We start from the raw sequence: 27,519 nt of genomic DNA on the forward strand, positions 1-27,519 counted from the left end.
GCTTAATTGGTTTAAAGATTTCTGGTAGTTCCTAAATTCCTCTAGTATTTCTTCTATACCAGTCTTTAATTTACTGTCTTTTAGGTTTGATAGATCATTGTTGTTGCTTAATTGGTTTAAAGATTTCTGGTAGTTCCTAAATTCCTCTAGTATTTCTTCTATACCAGTCTTTAATTTACTGTCTTTTAGGTGTCTTATTTATCTTATTTGATTAGATTTAGTTTGTACTTTAATTATTTTAATACATTTTACATATTTCTAGATGTCAGATAAGGTACTAATTTCAGTTTAAATACTGGTAATACTTTTTTATGGATAGAATATCTTGATAGGTCTTACTTAGGGAATCAATCTTAAAGAGTCTACATATATTTTCTTTTTGATGACTATGGTTTTGCCTCATAGAGAATATGCATCTCTATAGTTTAGAATTTCAGTCCAATTTTTAGTGCTTTAGTTGAGGCAAATAGCCATTGTTTACTTGTTGCACTTATTTCATTTTTATGTAGTATGTAATTAACTGCCAGATTCCACAAGACTTCCTCTCAGTGAAACTACACACTGAGAGCAGGTACAAGATGGTGTTTTGGAATCTGGTCCCTGTAGTAAGCCTGTTTATCGATAGGCCTTACACCGAAGTAATTCATTTACATTAAGAGTAGGTCTTTCAGAATCATAGCAGACTTACACTGAGAGCAACTCTTTTGGAATATGTCCCAACATCTCCTCCTAAAATCAAACTGCCTTTAAGATTATTTAAAGTAACGTTCATGTTTTCTTTGGCTATTTTGACACCTGTACCAGGGAACTAGTTTATTTTAAAAAGAACCCAAACTCTATTGTTACTTTGTTACAGCCATAGTTATCATACCATCTTTGTTTTCAAACATATGTATGATCTTAAAAATTATTGAGTTTTTCTTCCATAACATCATTACTCCACTTCTTTTACTTTTTTATTGACCGCATACCAACATATACCACTAGAATTCAACATAACTTAGATAAACATGCTATCTAAAATCAAATATGAAATACAACCAATTTCAGCATTTCAGTGAAACACTACAACAATATAACTGGAATGTACATAGAATAATACCACTAGATACTGCTGTAGAACACTTTAATAATGTATTCTTACAGACCCTAAATAATCTAGCACCAGTATGTAATAAAAGAGTAAAGTCCAACCCCGCACCATGGCTAACAAATTAGTATAAAAGTAGAACTCAAAATGCCTTCCAGCAATTGAGACATCTTAGAAACCTTGCAAAACTCCATGTCAAACAGGACAAGCAAACATACTATGCCAACCTGTAAGATAAACATCAAAGCAATGCAAAACTTTTTTTGGTAATCACTAAATAAAACTAATCCACCCTGGCAAGACCACCACTCCCTCTCCAAAAACAGACAGTACAATAAACCCTTTCCCCACACAGTTTAATTCCTACTTTATACAACCAATTTTATCTCACTTAGGAATGCACCTGACCCCCTCTCTCTACTCTTGTCCAACCAAAACCACCCACACTCTTTTAGCACATTGCCCACCTCACTAATAATGAAGTTGCTCCTTAGAACTAAAAACTACTTCCTTAGCAATAGGCCAACTACTGTCAGACTACCTAAAAATGGCCACAGAAGTCATAGCCTTCCCTGTGTCTATACTAATTGATAAGTCCATAGTAGAATGATACGTCCCATCACTCTGGAAAAATCCTACATCATACTGCTGCAAAAGGCAGCACATGTACAGAGTTTAATAACTACAGACCAATAGCGATTATCTCTCTTCTCTCCAAAATATTAGAGAAATGCATCCATATGCATTTGATGAAATATCTAACTTCAAATAACCTGCTATCAGAAACACAACATGGCCTTAGACCCCAGTACAGCACCACTACATCTCTACTACATTTTATCAATGTAATAAATCAACATAGAAAAACTGGTCTGGTTATGTCCACCATGTTCTTAGACATGTCAAAGGCATTTAATACTGTCTCACATCTGCAACTGCTTATTCAACTCTCCTCAGTATGACTTTCACAGTACTCCTTGTTGTTTCTTAGTTGCCCGTCCGGAAGGCATCAAGCCATAAAATGGCAACAAACCTACTCATCCATTCAACCAGTTCCTACAGGTGTCCCTCAGGGCTATCCTGGGTCCTCTCCTATTTAATATATTTATTAATAACCTCCACACTTCTACTCGCCATGCTAGTTTAGTTCACTATGCAGTCAAATCAACATTAAAACATTAATATGTGCAGCCTGAAAATAAATAAGCTCCAAGATATAACCCAAAAATCTTTCTCCACTTTAGAAACCTGTCTAAAAGAATAAAACCTCCTACTCAGCCCCAAGAAAACTAAGTTAATGCTTTTTACTTTAAAAAGTTGCCAAAATCAAAAGCACTCTTTTATCATAAAGTCAGCAAATTAAATAATACTGTCATTGAAACTGTAACTCACAATAAAAATCTAGGTGTTATAATAGATGACAGTTTCAAATATGACCACCATATATTGCACACCATTAAATCTTCACACCAGAAACTTGGCTGCCTTTATAGGATTAATAGATTTCCTACAGATATTGCAAGAAAAACTCTAGCCACCACCTTCTTATTGCCAGCTCTCTTATCCTATCCTGACAAGCTTAATATTCAAAGAAAGAAACTTGCCTTCTGCTACAATAAAATAGCTAAATTTGCCACCAATCTCCCTCATAGGACCCTCTATTGTCATAGCTTAAAGCAATTAAACTGGCTTGAACTGCACAACTTCCTGACATATTCACAACTAACTGCAGCACACAAAAAAACTCAATAGTTTAAACCAAAACTTAAACTTAAATCCTGCTTAAACAATGCTCGTCCTGCACACCCTCATGCACATGCTCATCAGCTCATTATACATACCATACAATTCAAATACTCTTAGAATACTCTCACTCTCTCACTGAATCATGACAATGAACTTACAACACAACTGCCTTTGCTACATAATAATCAATTGTCCGTTAGGTGCTTGCTCTCTGGGCTTTGTATCACTGTAAAAAATTAAAAAATGTATAAATGTATAAATGTATAATAATATAAATAAAATAAAAAGATAATCTCATCTTATCTAACTGTAACTTGATAGTATGATGGAATGTATGAAGCTTTCTCCTTTCTCCCCAGCCTCCACTTGAAATAGACTTTATTTAGCGCTTTCGAAAGAGACTTTCTTCAAACGCATAATAAAACAAAAAAAAAAAAAAAAAAAACTAATATGTTGAATGGAAAAAATTTTTTCCTTTTTTTTAAAAAAATTCAGTTCAGTTTTCACAGTTTTTCCCAACATTGGAGCATTGGAGAGCGATCGATTTGGGTAGGGTGGTAGGTGGGGTGGTGTGGTGACTTTGGATTGTGAATTTTGATTTGTTTGTTTGCAGTTTGTGTTTTTTAAATTTGCAGATGTGGCCATTTTGCAGATGTGTGTGTTCGTGGTTTAGTGTTTTTGTTGTTGTTGTTTTTGAAGAAGAAAAGTTTTTCAAGTCTCTAATACAGACCCAATGAAATGGGTATTACCAGAAAACAAACCAAAAAAAATAATAAATATAAAATAAATTTAAATGATTAATTAGGCAAACGATTTTGAGATTTTGTTTTTTTTTTTTTATCATCTTTTTTCTTTTGTTTATTATTTTTTATTTTTTTTTTGGTTTTTTAATTTTTTTTGATTTCATCTTTTTTTTCTTCTTTTCTTTCTTTTTTTAGTATTTAACATTTATATTAGAGTGGGAGTATAGAGTATCACCGGTGCCTGGGTGCGGGCGGCTTGTCCTGGCGTTTTGCGCCCCGTCTGTATCGATCGATTAGCGATTCTCTGTGAGGTGACATGTGTGTGGGGTGATGTGTGAAATTGAAGGTTGTCATTGAAGGTTGTTGTGCAGGCCGTACCAAAAATTCGTAAAAAATCATTAGCCATTAGCGGACGAGAGTTCCTGGTTACGACCCCTAACCGGGAAAAGCTGAAAGACACAACAGTGTTAGGAGTATCACCATTTCCTTTTTAAATGTAATCATTTATACTAATTTTTTTTTTACTCTGAAAGTGATTGGATGGAAAAAAAGTAGATTGTCAAGTAGATCATCCATGCTGAATTATTTTCCAGTTTTTTGTCTGTATAAGTTATATTAATATATTTATCCTTGGTCACATACATACAAATAGAACATTTTTATACATGAAATCAAGAAGATTCCTAATTTATCTTGGTACACCCAGACAAGCTACTCTGTTTCTTCCAATTTGTCCCATCTTTTATACATAAACAAAGCTTAATTAAAGATGAGTAAGCGATCTACTGTGAGATTTCAGTAGTAAACATGTACTAATTTATATGTAAATGAGCTCTCAGACAGGCTATGATGTGCTATATAATTCTTCCCAAACAAAGATGGAATATATAATAACAGACATCTTAGTGTATTATTCAAAATCCAATCTTCAGCAAGTTGTTTGTGGAGTTCATGTAAAAAAAATTATTAATATCTGAGTACAGAATTATTACATCTTTTCTGTTGTGACCATATTGTACATCAGTGAAACATACATTGTAGGATATCAAAAAGAGAATCATCCTTTTGAAACTTGTCTGGTCATCTGGACAGATATTTCTAATGCTGATCATTGCATTAGGCAGGATGTAAAGAGACCTGATTGGGGAAGTCACAAAGGTTTCACAATGTGCACACCTTCTTGTGCATATCACAGTACCCATTTGCTACTCAGGTAATGCCCTAACATGGTTCTGCATTTTTTTTCTGGTACAATGACATGCAGCACTGCATAGGGCTGGTCCCATGGCCAGGCTAATGAGGCTGTCCAGTGGAGAGGCTTATGCTAATTATCCATTTGCATTATCCCCATAACCACCTCCAGGAAGGCGTCTACATAGTAGGTGATTCATGAAATTAATCAGCTGTGTAGATCAACATGGCTTGCCACAGTATGTAGTAATATTGTACATGGCATTATTTTAATAGTTTTATTGGAGGCCAAATGTTTTTCTTTTCCCTAGTGTACTTGTTGCATAATTATTATCAAACCTCCTATAGTTATGACCAAACTCAGTGATAATTTAGTCCAGGCTGACCTCAAAATCAGATCCTTGTTAAGTCATGAATTTTATTACAATACCTAGGTAGAGATTGAGAATTTACTGAAGGTGGTTTACCGATAGAATAATGGGCTGTCTCAATACAAAAATTTTAAAAATTTCATGTAGATCCAGGAATTTAAGTATCCAAGTGGATAGAAAAGTTACTGTGTTCTCTTTTTCAGTCTTTTCTGGAAGCCCAAAGACCCTTATGTTGCATCTTCCTTCATGTTTTTTGAATTCCTGTAAGTAATTTATTAACCAGTTGTTTTGTTTTAACTGGAATTCTAAATGAATTTCATCTTTCTTTAGTCTGCCATTGATGTCTGTTAACGCTGATTCAATGTCTTGTATTTTAGAGTTTTGTTTTTGTATCATTTCCTTCACCAGTTCTATTTGTTTCTGTTATCCTGCAGGTTATCCAGATTTTCTTTCTAATGAGAGTTCCTGTGTAAAAGACATCATTTGCTGGACGTTTTTCTTCAGAAGTGCATCTGAATGGGATAACTTTGAAGAGCTCGTAACTTCACTTCCAAAAGGTAAAGCACTGAATACATTTCTGACAGGAAAAATACTACATTTCTCCAGAAATATTTGATAAGTCTGTAGGATACAAGTTGAAATTGTTGTAGAAGAAAGGATTATCAGAAGTTGAGATTTTCTTGTAGTTTAGGAGTTTTCGCCAGAGCTCTTTACAGTGAATGTATTAGTCAGCCATCTTGGCTCTACTCTTATTTTACTTTTATATATAATTTCAGTACTTACGTATTATCGCAACCAGATTTTCACGGCAATAGCCACTGGTTTTCAGTCATGAAAAATGTCCGTTAATGTTGTTAAAATGTAATGTAGTGTGTTTTCTTTACGAGTACAGATTGTTTTCTGGACTGCTATCAATACAATTTACAAAACATACTGTTTTTGTTTCTTCATGGTGTTTACTGGCTCCATGTTGCTTCCTGCAAGTCTGCCTGCTGAACGTTCCTTCTTTGTGCCAGCAAGTGCTGTCAAGTGATGGTCATACATTCATTTGGGAATCATAGCTGTGACTACTTTAAAAATACGAGACAGAAATGTGGGCACTGCAGAAGTTAACATGTGCCTAGATGCGTCAAAGGGACTGGGGACACAGACATGTTAAAAAATAAAAGAAACATAAACCGTTACATGCGAAATGCAAGAAACAACTGTAGCTCATCGTAAGCCCATTCATGTCTTCTGGTGTGCGTTTTCTTAATAACTAATTTGTAGTAATTTCAAAGCAGCTGTTAGACCCTTTGTAAAAATTGTGTCCCTATCTTGTGTGGGTTACAGTTCACAGACATCATGTATTATTAAGAAAGAAGACATGAATGGGATTACGATGAGCTACAGCTGTTTCCTGCATTTCGCATGCTTTCCATAGCAGCCATGACAATGAAAGCATCTGTCTGTAACGCACGCAAATCAGGAAGAGGATTTATTCCAATTCCTCTCTTCCTGAAAGTAATGCAACGGTTTTCCTCAACAATAAGGACTTTGAGTAGCCTCTTTCAGTGTTTCATGCCCTCGTAACAGTTCAGGTTTATCACATTGGCAAGCGACAACATCTGGTTGCAATAATATGTAAGTACCATAATTTCTAGTCTGTTATGGGGATGCTGCAGTTCATCTAGCTGGAAAGCAAGTCCAGTGCTTGACTGTAATTTTTTAATCATGTTATTCATATTGCCTGAGGTAAACATCAGGGTTAAATCATTTTTGTAGAGTAGCAAAAACGCCCTCTGTGTGTGTTGACATCTTTATTTGTGAAAACAGAGATTAGGAATGGTCTAAAATGAGCCCTTGTACTATGCCACCTGTTATGACTTAAGGCAACGAGAAGGCATTTTTGCTAAACCACTATACATTGCTACAAATAGCTATGAAACTAGATTACAGAACCACGGCAAAGGCCAGTTTCATTTAGGCAGCTAATTGGTAGAATATAACTTACTGTGTTGAAAGCCTTTGAAAAGTTGAAATGAAGGGTAATTATGTGATGGCTTTTGTTCCACCAGTAAGATATATACAGTAAGTCACACAAGAACAGTGACCAATCTTTTATTGTGCTCTAACCGCATGTTATATCTGCGATAATATATTGTTCCATCCTACTGTGTCACAGCAGAATACGTACTGTTAGCATTATTTGTTATTAGTCAAGCTATTACAGGTATGATGCTGTTCCAGGTACTGCAGGACGTCTTAATGTACTACTTTTTCAAGTGGATTTAGGATAGTAATACACCTGTGTTTTTAATTCTGGCCTTCTTCTCTTCCATTTGATATTGGAATAATTCTACTTCTACTGCTTCCATAACTTGGATAATTAAGCAATAACCCACGCCTGGGTGTGTGTAATGCTGGATTTACCCACGGTTGGTATGGTTTGGTTATATAGGCAGGTGACAGGTTGGTATTAGAGACAGACGCATGTGTTCTCACCCTTGCTAACAGTTGTTGTACTTGTGACTGCAGCAGTTTTAAAGGAGATTCCAGCCCTGTCAGGTATTTCGGATGTCGTTCTAGGGTCCTGCATCTTTGGAATAGCCTTACTTAGAGAAGTAGTCCTAAAATTGGTGACCTGAGACAAAAAAGATTATTGCAGCAGCAGCAGTCCTTTCATAAGATGCATTTCATACCATTCTGGAACTCTTATGCATTGTTTACATTTTTATCCTACAGAGTGAAACAGTGTATCTGGTTTGCTAGTCAAATTTGGCACTTTGTTTTTTGATGAAAATGTATAGATTTTTGCGGAGTTCCACCCTGCTGTCCTTGATGTTCTCCCCATCGCTCCTCTTTCTACCATATACTTCTAAATACACTGTTTATTCAAAGTACATTGTCTGAATTGGATGTCATCATTCTGCTAGCTGTGTACTCATTCATTCAGCTAATCTGAATTCTGCTGTAATACTGAACTGTTTCACTTACAGTTGAAAGGTGTGACAATTTTGTCCAGACTATGAAATTGCATTCCCTTCTCACAGCTTTTAATGGCAAAGTCTTCAAGTTCTTTACATATTGATAATGGTGAAGGTAGGAAGTGAGACGTTTCTAAGAAGCATACATAAGTAGGGAGTCACTGAAAAGGTTTGTCAGTGTATCAGTACACCTGAAGCGATGTGGATACCTTGTTAGAGTGTAGTCTTTATTATGTTATCTGCTGCTATTTTATAGTCCAGTCTTATGGGTCGGTTAACCTGTTGTGAGTAGGTCTGAGATTTGCAATCATTAATGCTATTGCTGCTTGATAGTTTCTGATATGGTATTTTAAAGTCCCCTACTAGAGCACCTCCTTTTTTTTGTTCTTCATACCACAATAGGGTACAGTGCAGATATTTTAGACAATGTCAGGTTTCAGTTAAATAAGCAGCCAACACCGAGAGGTGTGGCTTCTGGAAGATGAGTTGTGTGAATGTAAGCTTTTACAATGAAAATAATGAGAACTGGTGCTCTGTTCTTGATCCTGATGATATACGGTATTGTTTGGTATTTATTTATTTATTATTTGTTTACCGGGAAAGTTCGACTGGGACAGAGCCCATTTTCTTAAGGGGTCTCGGGAGAAACACTCCAGGCGCATGTCTTTCGAAAGTGGGAGGAAACTGGAATATTAAGTTTGGCATGCTTTGTACACAACCTCAAATATGTTTCAGATATAAGGAGTACTTGGCGATTTAATGTTACTATCCAAGCTTGAAAATGATTTGCAGCCTTGTTACAGAGGTTACCTGCACTGCAATGCAGATACTTTTCATTGCCTGGATCTTCTTCTTCTTCTTCTTTCGGCTTTACCCGGTTAGAGGTTGCCACAGCGGATCATCTGTCCGCTCACGATTGGCAGTGGAGTTTTACAGTGTCAAGTTGCCAGCTCGGTGCCCAACCTTCCACAGAAGGCACACACTCACACCTAGGGCCAATTTAGAGTGTCCAATTCAACTACTGCATGTCTTTTGAGATGTGGGAGGAAACCGGAGCACCCGGAGGAAACCCACGCGACCACAGGGAGGACATGCAGACTCCACACAGAAGACACCCCAGCCGAGAATCGAACCGGAGAACCTCTTGCTGTGAGGCAGCAATGCTAACCACTGCACCACCGATAATGCTTCCTATTAGTCATGCCAAGGTTCATGGGCCAATGTCTTCATTACCTGTGTCATGATGGATTTAAGTGTATTATTTTCCTTATAAAGTACTTTGAGATGTTGCTGTTGTATATATGATGTTCTAGTTGTGTTTTCGTTTGTTTTGACATAAGAACTGGTTGACAAGCCAGAGTGATTTTGTATTGTGTGCTGATGAATGCTATGAAATGACTTTTGGTAGATAGACTGCAACATTGCTAGTGGTGCTAAAAGTTTGTGCTGGTGTGATCAGATAATTCACCAGCCGAGAGAGTGTTGCTGTGAATTGTCAGGGGTTACATTCTGGCTTTATGCCAAGCATTACTTAAGGGGGTTGGGGTATGTCATAGTAGGTGTTGGGGATTGATTATAATAAGGCTAGTCATTTAATAGTCTGCAGACTGATTGCCCAGTATTCCCCTATGAACCCTGTGCTGAGTGTAGAATGGATTGAAGTGCTTCATTTTTGAAAATTAGAATTTTCACGTGACAATGCTGGCCATGCTCTAAGTGTAGAAGTATTTATGATGATGTTTCTGACCTAAAGTTATTTGTTGTAATGGGAACTTGTAACACCAGAGGATGTGGTTTGCATTGCATGCCGACTTTTATGTAGGCAAAATCAGAATTTATGAACATCATGTATTTATTTAGTAAGTTAGTTATTGGCATTTGTTTATCAGCATAGTCCGACTGAACAGTGCCCTTTTTCAGTGGAGGCCTGGGAAGAAAGGCTCCATTATACAGACCTCATGAGCATCATTTGCATTGTTTTATCCTTTACAGTCACGGTCATTATGTATTCTGTTAAGTGGAGAGATATACATAATGCACTGTACAGGCATTCAAGAATATGAAAGAATTAAAAAAGAATAATTGTATGCACTGGAAAATATACAATCATGTTAGAGAAGGTAACGGGGAGGTAGGATTGGAATACAGGAAACTGCTTCGGCAGCTGTTCTTAAAGGCAATGTAGGTCCCAGGCCTGCATGACCGTGTCCATATTAGCAGTGTTTTGAAACTTCAGGTAGCTAAATTATAAGTTTTTATGATTTTATGTTTTCTTATTTTTAGCTGTATTATGTTCTTTGTTATTATTTCAATACTGTATCTGTAGCATGGGATTTTACTATATATATATATATATATATATATATATATATATATATATATATATATATGTGTGTGTGTGTGTGTGTGTGTGTGTGTGTGTGTGTGTATACATTTTTTGAGTGATTTGTTTTTTAACTGACACATTATATCATGTAATTACACAACAAGTGTTATTTACGGTAGTAGAACATGTCGCATGAAAGTTCTGATGAAGTCCTGTAAAGACTGATAGAAAAAAGCACTTAACTTTTAATTAATAACATCTTGTGTTTGATATGTTATGGGTGATGTTTCCTTTTATTTTTCAGGTGCTTATGCATTGATGTCTAGCAACTACCCATAAACATACAGCATAGCAGTCTTTTTTATACCAGTGAAAATCAGCATATAGTGAGCAGTCCATAGCATCCATTGGCCAGTTTTACTAAGTTTTAAGACCGGTATGCCACATACCATTTGGGGTCAGTCTTTTAGTCAGTTTTTGAGTTTTAGACTGCTTTAACAAAGAATTTAGACATGTATTTGTTATATGCACACCATACAGTATCATCTTCTTAGCCTGATGAATACCATATGCATGTTTTGTGTTTCTAATAGACCAGTTCACTGAAGGCAGTTAAATGCTTCATTTAATTATAAGCTTTTGTTATTTACACTATGATCAGAGCCTGTATGCATTCACTACTTTCCCATGCTAAACAATTCATTTAAGTTCAGTGGAATATTTCTCTAACTTTGCATGGAGTCTAAAATGCCGGAATTATTTGTGTGGCTTTGATATTTTTTTATATCCACAAACCTTCTAATAGTCATTACATAACATTAGGAGGAAACTCAGCTGGACGAGTCATGTTAGTCAGGTAGAAGCACTTATATTTAATGTGCATTTTCTGGCACTTATTTATTAGTACAAATATTAGTATCTCTGAGCACATACAATTTATCCAAGTAATTCCTTCTAGAGCATTGATATCAGAAAGAGACACTTCAAAAATAAAATGTGTATATTTAATTCAGGGAACTGGTTGGACTCCTTTTTGTTAGGTTGGGTATTCCTACTGATGGGTATAATACTGGTTTATGAATAAACATGTATGCCAAAACTAGTATGAGGCATTAAGGAGGAATATCATCATAGCTGATAGCTCAGCACTAAAGGGCATCAACACTGCTCGATTCATTTATTTTGTGTTTATTTATTTATTTATTTATTCATTACTTTACTTAGTTAAACTCTTATATTTTGGAATTAGTACCTTACACTATATATTTACATATTTATTTAATCAATTTTAAAGCAGCTTTGAGACTTCATACCTGTCACAGTACCTTACCTGCACTTGCCAGCTCTATTTTTTATAGTTAGCCTATAAACAGTTCCTCTATCATCAAGTTATTCTAACTTCCATTCTAGTAGTCCTTTTTTCAGTAGCTGTCTGAGGCTTGCTTGGCTGCTGCCATAGTTGATTACACATGCACCCTGTGGGGCAAAACATGTGACCTGTTTACCACCTACTCATACAAATAATGATTTTATGTGCTACATGAATTGTTCATTCCTCTGTCAAATTGCTGCCTTTTGTCTGCTCTGATAATCCTTTTAAAGTCTGCTTTGGATTCTACCTTCATACCTAGTACCTTGAAAATATGATTTCCCACTAGTTTTTAGCATGGTGTCTTTACAAAATAAGAAAGCAAAATACAACTATGAATATGCAGAAAATATACATGAAACAGGTCAACAACCTGAAATATTTCTTTACTTGTCTAAGATTTCTAGTGCCTTCCTATATTAATGCATTTAAAATTAATAAAGGCTGCCCAACGCTTTTCTTGCAAATATTGATTTATTTCCATGGTATAGGAGGATGAAGACGATAAGGAAAACTAATCCTTGGGGCGAAGTACTGAATTTTGGCACGGAACCAAAACTTGTTCAGCTGACACCGTCTTGGACATGCTGTACTAATAAAGTATTTCACAATGTCATGTGGGAATGGGTAACAGACATTTGTTAATGCCAGTCTTAGAACTGCAGATGATTTGAAAAATGTTCAACTTATTAGTGCGATGTCAACATGCTGTAAACAGCCAGAGTTAAGAGGTTGCTTTCACTAAATAAATGTTATCTCATAAGCGTGAAGGCTTTTGGTATTCTGAGAAAATGTGTCCAGCATACTTTTATTATGAAAATGGATGATGAATACAAATACTAAACTAGTCTAAATGCTGAAGGAAAACTTCGCCTATGCATTGAATGTAAACTCTTTTTGGAAATGTATAAAGAATTGCTGTAATTTGCAAGTGATATGTCAGTGTGGTAAGTGACAGGCAAACCGCTGAAAGTGAATAAGAACTAAGGGCAAATTCACTAAGTGTTATTTTAAATGCTAAGAAAAATAATGTTGAGTTACATTAGTTTGAATTGCTCAAAGGCATTGGGTAGTTGAATCTCAAAAGGTAATTTTGCATCTATGCCAGCACCATACAGAGCATTATAGACAGCAGTGAGCATAATCAAGGCATCAAGGGCACCTTCCAGTAACCATTCCCTCACTGCATATGTAACATTGTCCTCCAAGTTACCTACAGCAGCAGTATGCCACTTCTGTTACTTTTATTATATTTTATGTTTGTCTATTGTAATATTGTGTGGTGGCCCAATATGTCTGTCCCTACACCCCTTTCTGCTGACATCCAACATTTACTACCATAAAAACATGCTTTAACCAGTGTCGCTTGTACATTAACAATGTCACAGATCTCGCCATTCAGATGGTTGAGATGCACATGGTGGAACTGTTTGCTGTATCACATTGAAGTTTACTGCATTGGTATATGGCATTGTTCAACCATATGCAGCTCTTTTGCTTGTAGTAGTATACATCAATGTTTCTGTTTGATTCACTTAAACTGCTAATGGTTTGCACTAATGTGGGTGTTCTGCGTTAGACTGCACGCAGTGGGATAAGGGAATTTGCCTTTTCCCCCATTGTTGTGTTAATTTGCTTGGTATATTTAAAGTAGTGGGGGTGTGGGCATAGCTCCCCATGTGAAGGTGCCCCCAGCAGCACCCAGCAGAAAACACTGTTTAATTTTTGTTTTTTCAATGAGTTTTTTCATACGATGGAGTGGGTTTTGCTAAACTGCACAGCTGATTTATTGAAAATTGACTGGTGAAAAGGCTCTCTAGTAAGCCAACTAACAACACATGAACATACAGTTTCCACATTTTAACCATTTCTACCTACTGATCTTCAGCAGCCATCCCTCGGATGAACATACGCACATTTTGTCAATACGAGAAAACATACAGCTTCTATAATACTAGGTGTTTTCTGACTTATATGTTTTCTAACTTATATAGATAAAACCATTTAATGATTAATTACTATGGAAGATGAAGAAACTGAATGGCTGATGCAAAATGTCATTTGTGCGTTTTATAAAAAGGTTTTATTAATAATAAGGAAGAGTGCTGATCTATCTGATGAGTGTAATACTTACAAAACTATATTTTGTGGTACAAAACAGGATTAAAGCAAACCCTGTTGCATTGAAGGGTGATCTGAACTGGATGCAGCATCAGTAGGACTTCATGAAAAATATATCAGTTTATTTTGGGAGTGATTACCAGCAGAGCTGCTGCTGTAAATTGATAGGACAATTTATGGTAATATCGTGAATTTGAAAACTTTCTATCATAACATATCTGCAAAAAACGTGGTCTTATAGAAGTTTCACTTATTTAATTTTGTCGTGCAGGTTTTCCCATTGAGACTGCAAGTCCATTTTAGGGCACGATTATGCTCCACAGTCAGTTTACTTAATTGGCTTACGATTCAATATGTGCATGTGGTTCTGAAGGAGGGCATCACAGTACCCCATTGATTAGCATTGCTTCCTCACATTGTTGGATTTCTAGTTCTCTAGTTCAGTTCTTGGCTAATACACCTTCTTTGCAAAGTCTACAGGTCGTCTCTGTATTCATATTTTTTTTTTTACATTTTGCCAGGTCCTCTGGTTTCTTTCCACATGCCAAAGATGTGATACAGGTCAACTAGTAATCCTCCAACTTGCCCATTAATATAAATGTGTGTGTACGTGCAAATGAGAATGTGTGTGTGTGTGTGTGTGTGTCTCTGTCTGTGTGTGTGTGTGTGTGTGTGTGTGTGTGTGTGTGTGTGTGTGTGTCTCTGTCTCTGTGTGTGTGTGTGTGTGTGTGTGTGTGTACCCTGTGATGGACTTGTGCCGCATCCAGGATTAGTTTCTTTGCACTGTGTCCATTCCATGCTGGGATAGTATTTTATTTCTTTGAATTTATTAATCTGATGAGATTTAAGCCTTTATCTCTAACTTTGCGGTCCAGTGCCATTACTCATTTATTTCTTAATTTACGACCTGATGAACTGGAAGATCGGTGCCTTTTTTTGTACTCAGGTCCTATTTATACTGTAAGAACCAAAAATGCAACTATGTTTGCAGAAAAATACAAAGGAAAAACAAATGAAAAACAGCATTAGACATTACCTTTAATGTAAACAAATGATTACCAAAGTTTAACTTATTACTGTTAGTTAACTTCTTCCTGGTACTCCACTTCCCCTGCTTTACTACAGTAATTCCATAACTATGTATAATTACTGCATTTGTGTTATGAAGTTATTGTGTTTGTATAATATTGTCTGTATTTGGAAATCTTTATTTGTTTAATAAATCCTACTGCTGAATTAGAAGCAGCCTTTGTTACACCTCTAAAATTGAGTTATACTGTGCCTCTGGATCCACTATGATACATCAGCTTCCAACCTACCAAAGGCAGACTTATTCCCAAAAGACTGAGAACCACCTCCTCAAATAACTAAACTGGGCAAATCACATGCCATTAATTTTGCATGAGTTGCCCTTGCTCCCCCATATGGGGGACTTTAACCCCCCAACACAGAAACACACACCTTTACTTAAATATACCAGCTCCAAAGATAACATCAGGGATATTGGACTGTGGAGACAACAACCAGCAAGATCTTAATTGGCAGGATTCAAACCTGCATGGAGAGACCCCAGTGGATTTCTAGTCCATCATCTTAACCACTCAGCCACCACTACAACTAGATACTAATCACTTGTAGGTTAACCTTTGCCGTCTAGGTTTTGCATTGTGCACATAATACTGTTTTGTACTTTAGCGTACTCTGTGTCAGGAACATATGCAGCAGTGTCCTTGGATTAGTTTGGCATGTAACTTATTCTGGGGCATAATGCATGAATACAGATAGGTGTACACTTTGACTCTTTGAACCAGTTTCATTCTGGCACTGTCCACTTCAAATAAGTCACCAAAATCCTTGGTACTTATTTCACAATACTTTCATGAGTCTGTATTGCTTATCTTACTGACAATTCATGTTCTCACCTGAATACATAGATCCATTTCAGGAACTGTAATAGAGAAGGACCTTCACCAGAAGGCAATACAGAGATGAAATGAAAGTCATCCAGCCCATCAGAATTGTTCTGTGGGAAACAGAAGGAAATTCTGAAGTTATGAAGACATAAATGACAGGTGCTGTCTGAAGATACACATCATTAGATCCTGCTGCACAGAATGTCAGGGAGAATAAGCACACAATGAGTTTACGGAGCGTGAAAGCCATTTTATAACTGCACTTAAGTGGCACAGTACCAAATGTCATCTTTGACGTATTCTTTGTTTTGCTGCTGCTGTATTTTATTTATTTTTTATTTAACATTTGCTTACCGGGAAAGTCTGACTTGGAAAGAAGCCAATTTTTAGTGGACGCTCGGGGGGAAATGCTAAAGATGCATGTCTTTGTGACATGGGAGGAAACCGGAGCACCCGGAGGAAACCCACATGAATGCAGGGAGGACATGCAGACTCCAAATAGAAAGCACCCTGGCTGAGAATCGAACCGGAGACCCTCTTCCTGTGAGGCAACAACACTACCGCTGCACCACTGCGCTGTCCATTATACTTTCTGTAGTTGTTTTGCATTGTTTACATGTATTATTGCTAAGTTAGGTTCATAGGAGATTACTGGGCTAATGGCCCTAGGGCCTATACAAGCCTAGCCATGTAATACCTGTGTTCCCTAATTGACCATTGTTGGGTGGTTCCCTAATTGACCATTGCTAGATGGTTTGATTGTTTGCAGAGTAAAGCTCTGGTCAGCACCAGCTGCCCCTGTCCATGAGGGACATAGGTGCCACCCCAGTGGTAAATTTACAGTCTCTTATCCAGTTGTCCATGTTGCACTTAAATAGGGTCATTGAGGAGCTCTGCTTAATGTGAATTGGGAGTTTATTCCAGAGTAGTGTCAGTTTCTGGCAGACACATGTCTCTCCAGCACGTTTTGTTTACGTCACAGGCTAGGTTGCGATCTCTGGACCGAGTGACACTTGTCCCATTTGATTTGTGGACATATAGCATTTCCATTAGGGCTGGATCAGAGACTGCTCTGCACGCCAGGCACAGGACACCTCTCAGCAGCCTGTACGGCACAGAGTATAGTGACAGAGCTTTCAGTCTTTCCATGTAGGTCATGTTTTTGAGTCCCTGAATTCTCTTGGTCAGGAATCTCTGTGGTCTCTCCAGCTGTTACAGGTGTCTGGTGAGGTACATGCAAAAGGGAGCGTTGTACTCTACTAGTGGTCTAATTATAGTGGAGTACAGAGGAGTTATAACATCCTTGGTCTTTGATGTAATCCCCTTAATTTTGAGGTATGCAAGGCAAAAGGCTTTTCCTACCATTATGGACACATAGTGATCAAAGTTTAGACTGCTATCAACTTGTGTTCCTAAGTCATGCACCACTGGGCTACCTCTTTGCCAAAAGGGACAACAATGTGCTTTTTTGCATTTAGTTTTAGACCGTGACTTTGGTACCATATTCCTCAGCACTTGCTACTTACATATCTTGTCCTGAGATTGTGACCTTCCTAGCTGACTTTGAATGTCTGCTTACTGAAGGTCCAATATAATAAGGTGAACATAACAGCAACATGCAAGTTTCTGAGTGATATAATTAGGCTGAACATTCAATAACATTCACTTTTGTGGGGAAGAGTTATAAAAGGATGAGAAAAATAGAAAGGTCTTCTACCAGGAGTTGAAAGGCAGCACACTACACAAATATGAACACAGATAACACAGAGGCAGGAGGTAGACTGTACTGTAATACTATAATACTATAATAAAAAACATAGAACAGACATGACCATTGAGTACTGCTACTGGAAATACAGCAGTAACAGATACAGCCACATAGACTGTACCACCTGTTTCTTTCTGCCAGCTGAGATTTTATGTGATGGTTATGCCTGTACATTTTAATGTTTAACAGTAGTAGACATATGGCCTATTGTTTTTCTTTGGTAATATCACTATATACATGTTATACTATATAGGGCATTAAGAAATGAACATAAATTAAAGTGCCGTATACAGATGTTAAAAGTGAGATATAAAAGGGACTAGTCATAACTTAGTTTCAGCAGTTTCTCTTTTCTCCTTCTATTTCAATATGGGACTTTCAGATGACAAGAAATCCAACTAAATGTTGCTCTTTCCTTATACATGTGAGAGTCTCAAAGGAATACAACCTAAAATCAACATAACAGAAGCAGTGAACTCTTGGTAATATTGACACAGTGTCTCTAATTAGCTATCTCTAAAATGTTATGTTGCTTTTTAGTAGCACTTCCTCACATTTAAATAACATTTTTAGACCAGGTAAATTTGAAAGCACAATCCAGAATCTGAGGTATTCCATCTTCCATGTCCAGTAGAAAAATAAAGAAAATAAGGGTGTTACCCATATAAATGGATAATATGCTTAGAAGTAAGGAGATAACTGAATTACTAGGCTTTTGAGTTTGTGCTAATCTAAGTGCAGCTAGAAGTTACCTCCCTATGTAAACTAAAAGCAAACTTTTTTATTGTCATTATGGGTCCACTGATACAGTGGCTCAAACTCCTACTACCAATAAGGAATAACATTCTTTTATTTCAAAGACCACTCTGGGAAATGAAATAGAGCCCCATTGCAAAACAGTACTAAACCAGGCTGTATCTACCATCAATGCCTCGCCTTATCAGCCATGCTTATGCATTACCCTATCCTGTGCATTCTGCAGTGAGAGTCAGAGCTGCCTAAGGGAGACCATCATACAGGCAGCCCCAGTGACATTCTGTACCCTCGTTTAGCTCATAGCAGTGATGGTAATTTTTTAGGCTAAACCCCTCATCTGGGTGACAGATGATCTGCATTACTACAGGGACTACAATGCTTTTCATGTAGCTGCAGAAAGAAAACATTGCATGGGTTGAATTGAGGCAGGGTACAAAACATTCTTCTTGGCTCCTTAGATGATGCTTCTCTCAGTCATTATAGAGGATCTGATGGAAGTAATGCATAAAAAGAGTCATGTTGTTTCCGCTACTTCCAGTTTTATGAAATTCTGTTCATTGCCTTTACTTGTATGTATATTCAGCAACAGGTACCCTGTCTGTTAGATGTTTTAAAGTTACAACAGCTACATCAAGTAACTATATTTTCAAGCTACTAACATTTCAACTGATACATATGTCAACTGAAACCTTAAATCATACACAAATTATTAATTCAGTCAAGATTTTTGTGTTCTTTTATAAAAAAAACTGCAGTGAATAACAAGAAGTTAACTATTTTGTAAGGATTTTTGACAGAATTATGTAAAGATCAAAAAAGATAAATCGAGTCACAGAACTTTGTCATAGTCAGAATTTAACCATATTTTAGTAATAAAGAAAGTACTTCTTTACAAAGCAAATAATGCACGTATAAAGGTCTCATTAACATGGACACCAATTTCAAATTAATCTGACAGGCAGCAGCACAATCCAGGAAGGCAAACCAAACAACGCCGAAGATTGAATAAATAAAATATATTGCACAAAACACCATGGACTTAGCGCTTTCGTATAAAACTTCATCAGAATCACTAAACATCACACAGCACCACATATAAATATCCACCCCATAAACTCCTATCCAGTGAAACTCCCCCATCAATTAAAAATTTAAAGTAACACACAATGCTAAACATCCAACAAATAATAAATGAAAAATACAGTTCAAAGAACACAAAAAAACTTGTATAACATTTCAAGGAAACACTAAACCCAATAGATATGCACTAAATGAGGAACCCCCCTATACTATGTAGGATTTTAATTTAAGCACACAGGTTATAGACAAATTGTCATTGAGACCAGGGGGAAATAGTGGCATTGAGTCTCAATTGCCAACTTAACTCTTTGGCCTCAAGCACATCTTCCCAAGGTTCCCCCCTGAAATCCCTCTGAACACATTCAAGAACAAAAAAACCAAAGACATGATCCTTGTTATTATTAATATGCCTAGCAAGGGCATTTTTCATATCTCCCTTCCTCATGTTCAGCCCATGTTCATACAGGCATTCCCTGAATTTTCTTTTCGTCTTTCCCACATAAAAATGTTCGCACCTTAGGCACTTGCTCAAATAAGTGACCCCTGTCATGTTACAAGTACAGCGGAACTTAGACCTGAAAACCCGATGGTTCATCTCTATCCGGTCCCCTTCCAACACCATCTTACATTGTGGGGAGTTGCCACACCTATAGGTGCCCCATTTTTTGTTTGTGAAGTTAGGCCCATAATCAATAGTGGGATGTTCAAAATAATTTTAAAGGGTTTTGCCTCTCCTAAAAACAATTTGGAGTCCTCCACCACACTGGACATTTCTTTAAATATGGAAAAATGTTCCAATACTTATATATAATCTCCCTAATGGAAGCTGCCTCATTACAAAACTGGGTAATAAATGCCCCCACCAAATCCATCCAGTCCATGCCATTGTTTCTTCTAGGTCCAAGCTCCACTTGAACCACCTTCAGTGTAATAAGGGGAGTAATATCCCCCTTAGTCCTCCTGTCTTTGATATCATTCACTACTTGTGATACTAAACCAGCTGGATACCCTCTACATTGAAACATGGTACCAAGCTTTTCACACTCCTTAACAAACTGATCCCAGTTGGAGACCATTCGGGCAAGACAAATATATTGGCCCTTCACAATCCCAGCTTTTTGATGGAAAGGTTGACTACTTTCCATGTGTAAAATACTGTTGCAATAGGTGGGTTTACGATATATAGTACTAACCCATTTTTTGTTAACCACATACTTGGAGATGGTAACATCCAAATGATTTATGGAAAACAGATTATATTGATGGGTGAACCTCAAAAAAGGGGTAGAGGAATTTAAAAAACCTATAAACCCTTCAATTTCATCAACTGTTCTATCCCATGCAATAAAAATGTCATCCAAAAACAGAGATATAAACTCCATGGTTTTACCCCAAAGTGTGGAAACAAAAATATGCCTCTCCCACTGTAGTAAAATAATATTAGCAAAGATGAGGGCGCATGCTGCCCCAATTGCTACTCCTCTTCTTTGTTTAAAATACTGTCCATCTAAATGCACAAAATTATACTTAAGTACCATTTCCATACAAAAAGCCAAAACATTAATTGTGTTATTGTCAAGGACAGTGCATTCACAAAGAACGTCATGGAACCATTCTAAACCCACTTCATGGGGAATAACATTGAACAATTCTATCACATCAATGGTCATGAAAACACAATTTTCAGAAAATTCTACCATTTTCATCTTCATTAAAAAGTCCCAGGAATCTTTACATATATGTCCAAAAGGCTCCAAAACAGTTCTTTAGGATGGTATCAACATATTTCCCAAGGGAGTGTGTCTTGGATTTCTTGGTACTAACAAGTGGCCCATCGGTTTTCAGGTCTAAGTTCCACTGTACTTGTAACACGACAGGGGTCATTTATTTCGGCAAGTGCCTAAGATGCGAACATTTTTATGTGGGAAAGACAAAACGAAAATTCAGGGAACGCCTGTAAGAACATGGGCTAGACATGAGGAAGGGAGATATGAAAAATGCCCTTGCTAGGCATATTAATAGTAACAAGGATAATATCTTTGTTTTTTTTTTTTTATTCTAGAATGTGTTCAGAGGGATTTCAGGGGGGAACCTTGGGAAGATGTGCTTGACGCCAAAGAGTTAAGTTGGCAATTGAGACTCAATGCCACTATTCTCCCTGGTCTCAATGACAATTTGTCTATAACCTGTGTGCTTAAATTAAAATACTACATAGTATAGGGGGGTTCCTCATTTAGTGCACATCTATTGGGTTTACAGTTAACCTCTTCCATGTTTGAATCTTGCAACATGCATATTCCCTCACTTTGAGTAAAATTCTGCTGTAAGATCTCAGAGAAAGATCTCAGAGAAGGAGGAGGATACATGAATTCCCAGGTTGATATGGGTACTGGTAAACATTAAACTGCATCCCACCAGTTAGGACTAGAGACTACTGCAGGTGATGTTTGGGAGCATTAGTAGAGGTTTGGCTGTAGGTTACACCGAGCCCTGTGCATTCAGCAAATGAGTGCAGTATCCTAAAATGTTCTTTAAAGTGGAGTTGTGGCGGTAGCACCCAATGGTTGCAGACTGTTGCAATATTGCTGCCATCCTGAATTTTAATACCCCAGTGAGGAAACTCCTAACTAATAAGCAAGCTTATCACTTACACTGCTAAAAAGACGTGACTCATTACAGATTTCCCAACACTACAAAACAATGGCATTCACACTAACATGTTTGTTAAAACCAAACAGCCACAATCATCTAAAAATCAAGATGTTTTAAAAAAAATATGTTTTCTCTAATTTGTATACAAAATTGTGTTTCTTCTAAAATTTCATATGTATATATATATATATATATATATATCTATATGGATCTAGGACTTTTGATCAAAAGTCCGAATCCATTATGGGCGAGGATACTTACGCGAAAGTGCTTTTTACCAAAGAAGCACTTTCCCATAAGTATGCATGTTGCGGAGGTCGTACTACGGTGCGGATAAGGGAAAATTCCCTTTTCCCCACTGTAGTGCAATCTCGGAGGGAGAATATTTAAGTAGGGGTGTGTGGGGCGCACATCCCCCCACATGGGGGGTGCAGGGGGGCTTGCCCCCTGCAAAATGTTAATTTAGTGTTTTTTTTTTTTGGTTGAACACACTTTAACGAAAGCGCTTTTTCGATGAAAGCACTTTCGTTAAAGTGTGTTTGGTGGGAATGGATTCGGACTTTTGATTTTTTGATCAAAAGTCCTAGATCCATATATAGATATATATAGATATATAGATATAGATATATATATTTATATATATATATATATATATACACACATACATATATATATATATATATATATATATATATATATATATATATAGATATATATATATATATATATATATATATATATATATGTATATGTATATATATATATATATATATATATGTATAGTATCAAACTACATAAGAGTTAAGTTTTAACACACTAGATATTATATTTACATACCCTCATTTAGACCGGGGGGCATTCAACCATTCAACCTAATCTGCCAACGCATTTCCCTTTCTACCATTGTTTTGTAGTGTTGGGAAATGTGTAATGAATCATGTCATTAACTGGGAGGGGTATTTAAGGATGGCGTTTGGTCTGATTTATTAATTCTGATGAAGTATTTGTTATGAAAGTGCGTAATCCTCCATATGTGCTGTCCTATTAAATATATTTGAGCTATCTTCCTACTCACGGTTGTCTTTTCTGGAACTGCCTGATGGTTAGTGGTACATGTATTTCTTGTATGCGTAGCAGAAGTGATGTCCATTACAGTTAATAACTTTCAGGCATAGCGGAACTTGCATCTTTTATTAAACTCTTCTTTAGTAAGAGGTATGCTCCTTCTTCAAGAATTGTCTGAAGCCAGTGTGAGATCTCAGAAGAGGCCGGATGGCAGGAGGTAGTTTTTAATCCTGCCAGTAATATTTCAGAGTAGGTGACAGTGAATTTATTCCTATTCTCTCTCAAAAACACTGTTGAATATAGTAGTCCTTTGAATGAACAGTCTCTCTCACAACTAGGTTCCTGTTCTATGTTGTGGACTATAATGGGGGTCATCCAGACTTCAAGAATTTAAGTGCATTTATGGTGAAAAAAGTCTGAAATTGCCGTGTCTCAGAGTACTTCCTGTTCTCCGAGGAGCAGTGTTCTTTCAGGTAGTATATATAAGGAGCAGGTGTGCAAATGGCCTGCATCAGGTGGTGCAAAATGCTTTAAAATCTGTAACATTTGATGTTACTTATGTTAAATCACATTAAAGTGTTCATAGTCTTGTATCTCTCATTAAGTTTCAGACTTCAGTGGGGGGGTCCTTAAAATGCATGTGTACCTAGAATTCAACATGATTATAGGTTCATAGGTTCATAGGTTGGTACTAGGCTATCAGCCCTAGGGCCTATACAAGCCTAGCCATAACAATTCCCTGGCTATTTCTTCCCACATTATTTACTTTCCTGGACCCCTTTCTAGCAGGGCGACTGACGTGATCCCTGGGGTGAATTTCCTTTCTCCCATCCAATCGTCAAGGTTCCTCTTGAAGAGATCCAAAGAGGCACTCTGCTTGACATGTATGGGCAATCTATTCCAGAGTCTGGGGAGTCTCTGGGTCAGGAACCTATCCCTCCAGCATGTTTTGTTTATTGTGATGACAAGGTTTAGATCCCTGGAGCTTGTAGCTCTGAGGAATGGGATTTCTTTAAGTGTAGCATGTCCAACAGCTCTGGGTTTGACATGGCCTTGTATGTTAAGCAGAGATCGCCTCTGAGTAGACGATATGCGACAGAGTATAGCTGGAGTTTTTTAAGGCGGTCAGCGTAGGGCATCTGCTGTAGGCCTGTGATTCTTTTAGTGAGGTATTTCTGAGGCCTTTCCAGTTGTTGCAGATGTCTTGAGAGGTACATACCAAATGGGGCGTTGTATTCTATAATGGGTCTTATGAGGGATGAGTACAGTGGGACAATGACCTCCTTTTTCTGGATGAAAAGCCCTTCGTGATGAGGTGTGCCACATAGAAGGATTTCCTGACTGTTGTGGCGATGTGGTTATCGAAGGTGAGACCACTGTCCACCTGTGTCCCTAAGTCTCTTATCACACTTTCTGTGTTTAGTGTACTGCCACCTATATGGTAATTCATGGATACATGTTTTTTCCCAAAGGGGATAACAATACATTTCTTGGCATTGAGCTTGAGCCCATGGCTCTGGCACCAAGCATCTGTTTCTGTAAGGCCCTTTTGTAGAGTATCCACATCATTTGGGATTCAATAATGGCTCCCAGTTTGCAGTCATCTGCAAACTTTGTTAGCCAGAGTCCCTTAGTGTTAACCTGTACTTCAGAGAAGTAGATGCCAAACAAGAGCGGCCCCAGGACTGAACCCTGAGGTACTCCACTTGTCTGGAGCTGGATTTGGAGTCGGCTACTTTTACAGTGTGTGTTCTATCAGTAAGCCATTTAGCAACCCATTGGGTGACATAGGGATTAATACCCAACTTAGTAAGTTTATCTATGATTCCAGAGTGGGGGATGGTGTCAAAGGCCTTGGCAAGGTCTAGATAGGCTGTGTGGACCACCTTACCCTTGTCCATGGCTCTGGAGACTGATTCAAAGAAGTCAATCAGGTTCAGGAGACAGGATCGACCCTTCACAAACCCAAACTGGGTGGGGTCCAGTGTTTGAAGGTTGCCAATGTCTTTGTTTATAAGTTCCATGATAATACGCTCCATGGCCTTGCAGATAAGGCTTGTCAGACTGATGGGACGGTAGTTTCCGGGATCCAAGGTCCCTGCACAGATATCGATGTTCTCCATTTTTAGGAGTGCCTCGAGAGAGTGCATTTTGAGGTTTAGACTTCTAGCATTGAGTAGCATTACCTTCAGATTTTGCATGCTTGTACCTGTTACGGTGGTGGTTTTGTCCTTTGAAGTTTGCCCAAAAAAGGCACTATAGGGGTGGCAAGAGCCTTAGCCAGTAACCTGAATCCCAGGGGCGACAGGTGCAGACCATCTCTGGCAAAGCATCGTGGTCTGTCAATCATGTCATCCCAGGCAGACAGATACTGGATCCCCTTTGAATGACACCATAAGCTTAGCCAGTTGTTGAAGTCAATCATTTTATCCTTATATTGTGGTATCATTCTGGGCGAAGGCAGGATGCTACTCAGGGCTAGGGTCATACCTGCCTGGGCCACATGATCCGAGAGCTCTTCCATGTCTCTTTTCATGTAGTCCAGGGAGGTACGTCTCAAGTCATTCACTCCAGCATGGACAATGACAGAGTCATATTTGTACTTGTTGTGGAGTGACTTGAGTGCATGCGTTATGTGGCGGATCCTGGCACCCGACAGGCAGCTGACTGTAATTTTCTCCTTATTCAACCTGGTGAGAGGGACATCAGTGTGCCGGACTACAGAGTCACCTATGACTAAAGTGTTAGGTACATTGTCTTGCCTTAGGGGCTGTTGCTGGGTGGCACACTGGTGTTGTGAACTATGTGACACATTGGTTGTGATTGGTGTTTGTTTGCGTTTCAGCTTCAGAGGTCTTTGTTGCTTGGGCAGGTTACAGTTAAGGGCCTCTGCATATGTGGATTTAGTGTTGCTATATGTGGGTGTTGGTGGTGCGGGTTTAGAAGGGCTATGTGTTGCTTGAGCTGTAGTGTGGGTGTTAACCTTCTCCTCTTGACTGTTTAGCACAATCTTGGATGGAGAGAGCTTTGCTTCCATTTTGGCTATGTAAGTGCATCTCTCACAGATTGTAGTGTTGGGTGGTAGGAGGAGAGGGTTGTCTGTGTACATGAGGCAATTGCTGCATTGCCCCAGTATGCCCAGATTCACCAGGTGGACAGGAGAAATCACCAGAAGCTGACCCTTGGACATGCCTGGTTTGGGGCTTTTTTTTTTCTTTTTAAAGTATAGGAGCTGTTTCCTTAGCAAGGTACTTTGCAATTATAGGCTGTTTGGTGCCTACTATTAATTTCTCCTTGTTAACAAGGAGAGTTCAGCGTTTGTATGAGTTTAAGGCTTCCTAGTGCTTTCCAGCAGGTATTAGAGAAAGTGCTAGTCACAGGGATGCTTAAAGGTAAGATTGAAAAGAATGCACTCTGCAGTGTGCACTAGAGAAATTAGATGTGAAAGTAGGTAACTTGAGTTTTACCTGTTTAAAAAGTTAAGGTTTAGTGGAGACTAAAGTTATACTTCCTTATCAACTATTTTTAAAGAAAGGCAGTCAAGCTCCTGAAAAAACAAAAGCATTCTGACTGTGAACAAATGTTGTACACCAACCTTGATTCACTGGCAAGGCTGTAAACGAGGTTTAGTAATAATACATAGCCATCTGCCCATTAAGAAGACAACCATTCTAACTGATCGGATTCCAAGCTGGACAACTACCCAGATCAGTAGATAAAAAGTTGTGTTGCTAGTAAGTGCAGACTTCAATTGGCTGAACAGATCGGTCCAGTTGGATAACTGCAACATCTAGAACTTTGTGGACATAGGCTAAGTTTCAGGACCTCAATTACATACCATAAGGCATAGTGTTATACGTCTTGCCAGTTTAGTGATTGTTATTAATGCAGAATAAACATTTCTGATAGCCAGAAAGATTTTTTTTTTGTTTCACAACACCGATATTGGGCAACTATTTCTATCCTTATTTTAAACCTTGCAATGTTTGTTCACATTTTCCAGAAAGCTTTTGCTGCAAAAATACACGGGTTAATATTTCTATTACTTTTACAATGCAGTAAATATACAAGTCTTACAATTTCATGGTATGAAGAACACTGCAAAGAATTAATATTGCTAGGCAATTTTAACATGCCATAGTAAAGTTCGATAAGTCAAGAACTCAGGAATTATTGTAGTTCACTTACTCAGTTGTTTACAAGCATTAACTAGAATGGCTGCTACTGTGAATGCTGACTATACACTTGACTGGATAATAATTCAGAATTCCAGCAAGTTTAACATGATTGGTACTGTAGCTACACAGCTGTGTGACACTTCATCTGTGCTGTTTAATAGGGTGACCGTGTATGTCATCCCAC

General features: G+C 37.7%; 1 long non-coding RNA gene across 1 annotated transcript in view; it reads left to right on the forward strand.

Annotated features, from left to right (window-relative positions):
* The window catches only part of LOC122794111, a 1,891,296-nt gene that overhangs the window by 545,685 nt on the left and 1,318,092 nt on the right, over positions 1-27,519 (forward strand). The window contains exon 2 of the long non-coding RNA XR_006363615.1: positions 5,576-5,698. This is a non-coding gene — a long non-coding RNA (uncharacterized LOC122794111). The remainder of the gene's footprint in view (positions 1-5,575; positions 5,699-27,519) is intronic.

This window comes from Protopterus annectens, chromosome 2.part1, assembly GCF_019279795.1.
Source record: "Protopterus annectens isolate FY-2018-M chromosome 2.part1, PAN1.0, whole genome shotgun sequence".
Classification (NCBI taxonomy): Eukaryota; Metazoa; Chordata; order Ceratodontiformes; family Protopteridae; genus Protopterus; species Protopterus annectens.